Source organism: Chionomys nivalis, chromosome 16 (assembly GCF_950005125.1).
Source record: "Chionomys nivalis chromosome 16, mChiNiv1.1, whole genome shotgun sequence".
Lineage (NCBI taxonomy): Eukaryota > Metazoa > Chordata > Mammalia > Rodentia > Cricetidae > Chionomys > Chionomys nivalis.
In genome coordinates this window covers 51329833-51335832 of record NC_080101.1, presented here as the reverse complement: position 1 = coordinate 51335832, position 6000 = coordinate 51329833, and positions in this window count along the sequence as shown.

Here is a 6000-nt window from a genome sequence, read left to right as displayed (position 1 = left end):
CTCTCTACTGGTGTTTTACTTTGGCTTCTATAACAAGCAAAACTAAATACTTCCATCGAGTTAGATAGTTATCCATTTATCTGTACTCTTCTATGTGTCGATGAGATGATTTTCTCAATAACAAGGATTCTCCCTTCTGTGTTTGCTGCTTTATCTAGCGTCTCCAATACCCGGCAAATACTAGATACATATTAAATATTTACTGAATCTACTTGGCAGCCAGATGACTGATTTGATTGGTGAGACTTCTGGATGCCACAGAAACTAGAAATTTTGACAATGACATTACTTTAGAAATTTCTACAAAGAAGAGTTTCAGGCAGCTAGAAATTACATTAACTGTATCTTCATTCCATTGTCTAGCTATTTCATTTTTTAAAAAATTATTTATTTTATATGTGCGTATATGTGCCTAAATGAATGTCTGTGTGCCACGTGCACACCAGATGTCATCAGCTCACCTGAAACAGAGTTAGACAGTTGTGAGCTGCCTGATACGTGTTCTGGGAACTGAACCTGCGCGCTCTGTAAGAGTAGCAAGCACTTCTAATCACTGAGCCATCTCTCCATCCCCTGAGTTTGATGTTAATTCTTCTGGATTGTTTTCATTAGGAACTTAAATGGAAATGAAATGAGACTAGGACTTGAGAGAGGGCTGGAGGAAGGCAGTGATAGCTAGAATTAGCATCACTGTACAGTAGCTTTTTGAATGAGCTTGAATCTTTTGTTTTCATTTTGCTTTCCAGGCTCGCTCAGCTACTTCAGGCCTGATGCAGTTTCTTAGCTTTCTTGGTCATTCGTTCCTTGCTGTTTGGATGACAAGTTCCTAGTCTAGTTCAAATGAGTCGTTTTGCTCCTTAGAAGTGTTTAAATTCCATCTTTGAATATGAGCTTAAGTGATGATAATGGCCTAGCTAATTCGGCTTTTGAGTTTCCAGGAGAGACAAGTGTAACAGTGTAGGGGAGGGTGGTGGTGGACGGAGGTGGAAGAAATTCAGAGGCATGATGTTCACCTTTACAGAATAGGATTGTGCTCCACTGAGGAGCACTGTATAGTTGCGTATAGTTGCTTTAATTCACTTAAGCGGCATTTGTTCAGCACCTGCTACCTGCATCAAGCTGTACTACGTCCTGAAAACGCACGGTGTCCTCTCTAGTCCTTTACTCTCTTGCTGTTTGGGTAAGTGATGGACTTAACTTTGCCTCCATCAAACCTGTAGTTAGCTAGGTTAGAGGTTAGGCATTGTAATAGGTAACTGGTAACAAAAGGTGCCCTAGAGCCAAAATTAAAACCCACCTCAGTCTTCAGGTATTTGTTTTAGTGTAGTAAGATCCCATGAGTATAGGTACAGGTTGACAATTCTATACAGTTTAGAAAAATGAGAGTTTAGAATAGTGGTAGCCATAACAAGAACATGGAAAGACAGAGGTGGAAACCCGGGATCTTGCATGCTGCCTCAGAGATACGGAAGCATGCAATATCTCACTGAGAATATTTTTTTTCCCTTTTTCATATGTAGGTCATTCAGAGTCATAAACAATAGTCAAAGCAACAGTCCTTGTTAGAGGTTGGGGTGCTGATTCTAAGTTCCTCCTGTTTAAGGGTCTTCATTCACTAATTATGAATCAATTCATTTCTGGGGAGTAAGGTCATTTGCATTTGTTTCCATTTTTAAATTGATCAGATATAATTCCTCAAAAACAAGATGGAGACAACAGTGATGGATTTTTCTTTTCAATTTAATGTATCAAATTCACACATCTTTGTACATTATGTTTTCTTCTTAGACTTTCTAACCTAAAGGACTGGGGTGGTTGTGCAGTTTCGATCATTGCCATAAACCCCTTCTTTCTGGGTCTGTTTTGTTTTTGTCCTTCCCCTACTTTATCTCCTCCATGGCTCCTTCCCTTCCCCCTTCACCTCCTCCCTGGTTCCCCCTTTCTCCCTTCACCTCCTCCTTTTCTCCCTCCCTTCCCCATTCACCTCCTCCATTGCTTCCTCACTTCCCCCTTCACCTCCTCCCTGGTTCCCCCCTCCCCCTTCACCTCCTCCTTTTCTCCCTCCCTTCCCCCCTTCAGCTCCTCCATGGCTCCCTTCCTTCCCCCTTTACCTCCTCCCTAGCTCCCTCCCTTCCCCCCTTCCCCCTCCTCCTTGACCCCCTCCCTCCCTGGGCAGGCGGCAGGGCAGACCATCCTCTCTGGCAAGGACAGGAAGGAAAGTGAACAGCCTTCCCAGGGGGCCGGCCTAATGGGGGTGAGCGTGGATCTTTCAGCAGAGCTTGTCAATGAGGATCAGGCACTAGAGGGCACTTCCACTGGCTCTCTGACCTCTTGGTAAACTATTTGTTTTTCCTTGTATTGATTAAAAAAACAAGCCACCAGCGCTAACGCCCTGTCAGCCAGAGCCTGTTTTTAAGAATCTTCCACATTTCCAAATACACTACTCTAAAGATCCCAGGTTCTCCATCTTGTTTAATCTCCGCAATTCAGGTAAACCAGGCTACTGATACCCAAAAAAAAAAAAAAAAAAAAAAAAACCCTAAAAACTCTCCCGAAGAAACAACTGAACCACAAATTAAAATCATGGGTAAAATACATTAACTACGAAACCACCGAAAATAAGCCTTCTTGTTTGTTGTGGGGACCGGAAGCCTGACAACGGTCTCATCGTATTTACACATTAGTTCTGGAGGGGTTCTCTCCTCATGAGAGCAAATGCCAGCTATTGTTTTCCTTAGGCAGCAACGTGGAGTCCACCTTTCTTTCCCCCCTTCTGTCCCAGCATGCTAAAATAAAACTCAACACCCCAAGGCAACTTGATTCCTGCCGGGATGAACGGAGCTGAACTTTACAGTTGAGCGAAACCTCCAGGTTGTATACCTATGGACGTTACTTAATGAAAAATAGGTAGGATCACGGTGCTGCTGGCTGTGTTTCCAATAGCTATGTGATTGCTGCACTGGATTGAGTTACCAGGCCTTTGAATTGTGACCTTCTGTCTAAAAAAGCTTCAGAGGTTGCCCTTTACTTTCCTCGCATTTGGAAGCCTGGGCGGGGGTGGGAGGTGGGGGTGGGGGGGTGGGGGTAGGGGGGCCGTGAATGCAGCTAGAAGGAAAAAGCAGCTCTATGGGTTATCTTCTCCCTTACCTGGCAGCTTCTTTATCCAATAATAAGAGTTCTTTGATTTTGAATACATAAAACCAACCTTCATGTGCCCCAGAAAGCCAGGAGTACAGTTTAATGTAATTATTTCTACAGTGAACAAATCAAGTGTTTATCACGTAGTAGCTGTTAGGGTCAAAGCACACCCCACTGGATAACTGAAATTAACATAGGAAAAGGGAAAGAGACCCACAGTTAGTACAACAAGCTATCCATAGGGTTGACTGCAGGCCTCTTCCTTTAGTGTTTAGAAAAGTTTTGAGGATATATATATATATATATATATATATATATATATATCATCCCTACTTGAGGAGGATAATTTACCTCTTTTAATAAATGATGCCAAACATACCCATGCTTCCTGATTTGCTCATTTCAAGTTTAAGAAGTCCTCATATTTTTTCTCCATTGACCATTTAATATATTTTTGTGTTTGAACCAGTGAGTTTATTTACAATATGTCTTTATGAATCACCTGAGGCTATAAAGCAATGTTGTATGATTTATATGGCTACTGTCTAGCCATGTATGTATAACTGAAATATCACACACACACACACACACACACACACACAAGCTTTGGTATAACACACAGCTTTCTAGACTGCATTTTACCTTGTTCCAGAACGATGACCCACGAGAAGCCAGCAATGTCTCAGCGCTCCATCTACTGTAAAGAGGTGACTTTGATCAGCTACAGAAATGAAGCAAATTCCCAAACAACTAGTATGGGGGGAAAAGCACCCATCTTATTAAAAATCAGGGTTGAGGCAGACATGAGGTCCCCAGTACAGTGCTTGGTCACCAGCCCTGCCCTTCTCCTTCTGGGAGCTACTCATTGTTACTGGAGAATTTAAAAACTGGGAACTCAGCTGTAGTGAAACGCAGAAAATCCAAAGCAAATTTGCAGATCCTCTTACATGTTATGGGAGGTGCTGACAAGATTGGTTTTGCTCATGGCTTAGAGAGAGAGAAAAAAAATGTTAAAGAGGAGACACCCCCGACTTCCTAGGTTGCTTCATGTCAACAGAGATCCATTCTACAGTGTGGAAAGCAAAGGAGCTCCTTGCTGAGATTAAACATGTGCTTCCAAGAACAATTATTTACATATTTTTGACAGAAGGAAGAGAAGCTAACTCTGTTTGCCATTTTAGAAAAATCAGTTGATTTTGGAAGAAAAAAAAATCTATTGTGTCATATTTTTCTTAAAGTGCCTATAACACCCATACTCTTTCCTTCAGAAGAAATAATAATAATTACCACTGCCCATGCTTTCTTTATCAATACCAAGAAGTGGTATACAAAGTTTGTACTAAGAATAATAATTTTTTAAAAAAACATCCTGTAGGCAGTCATTACTACATAGGATAACAAGTTTTCCTCTCTAAGTAAATAAATGGTTATGATTCATTCGTACAAAACCAATGGGTTTATTATGAGGTCAGGAAATGGGTTCTATTTTCATATTGTGTTGGTATGAGGACTATAATATTTATGAAAATAATTTTCCATGGTACAGCTAATAGTTAGTAATTGCCTCCTTAAATTTACTGTTAAAAGCTATTCATGTTGGAGTTTGAATGGAAAGCATTTAGCAAATGTTGGTAGACATTTTGCTTGGTGGATTTAATATCATTCTTAAAATAAATAGAGGATGTTTTTCTTGGTTGTGTGTCAACTGAAGGGTACTTGGGAGCAGGATCCTCATTGTAGATTTCATCCCACGGGGGAAAGCACATGTCATGGAAGGGGCCAGTCCACAGACCAGCAAGCATCACCCTTCAGCTCCCACTCCAAAGGGATCCACAAAAAAGCTGCCACCGTCTTGCTATGGCGTGGAGCAGAAGAAAAGAGAAATATATAAGAAAGCAGGAGGATGGGAAGTATGTGATATTTTGAAATATTTTCTTTCCTGTTCTACTTCCAACAGTTTGAGTTGTGAAATGTTGTCAGATATTGTTGCCCTTAATCACGTGACAGGGACTTCGCTTTAGGAAAAAGGCTCTAATCATACTGTGAAAGTCGCTGGCAGTATTCTTGAGAAACAATCATCTCAAGAGTCGTTGGTGCAGAGAAATTAATAAGAGGGCTATTCCTGAATGGCGTGGGTACTCAATCCATTCTGAGCAAACAGGAATAGAAGGAAAACCCATCTTTTCCTGGAAACTCCACAGCCCTTCAAACACTCCGCTGTCACTCCTGGGATGGAAAAGAGAGCCCCTTAGTATGCCCGGCCTGTGTTTTCTCAGCATTTCTCACAGTGATGTATTTAATCAGCTGTTTACTGCTGTAGGTTGAGAAATGTTTTCCTTTGCATGAGTCCAAGGACTCTCTTCCATTTGACCTTGTCTAAGGTCACTTGCTGATTTTTTTTTTTTTTGTGAGCACATCTTTATTGAAAATTCTCTTCTAATCTAAAAGTGCTGGAAACATTTAGGAAAATGATAGACTTCTGTCTAACTGGGAGCATCTCCAGGCAAGCGTTGCCCTGGCACAGAAAACCTGTTTGGTTTGAGTGATTTTTGCATCTCTGTCAGGGTGTCCAAACATCCCATTCAGGCTGACCTCCTCAGCAAACTTTCTTCAGCTCTCTTGTAAGCTGTATGGTTGACATAGGAAACAGTTCAGCTCTTTGCGGTGTGTGATCAAGTTATATAATTATAGTTGACGAAAATTTCATAACGTTACCTTTTGGTTATTTAGCATAGAATAACTTATTTTGGATTCAAGTTGTATATGGAGTAATTACTATATATTTAGGATCTGGAGTTAGTAACCAGACAAAATTTGTAGGTAAACATGTGATTGTTTTTTGTACATCGAGCTTTGCCTTAG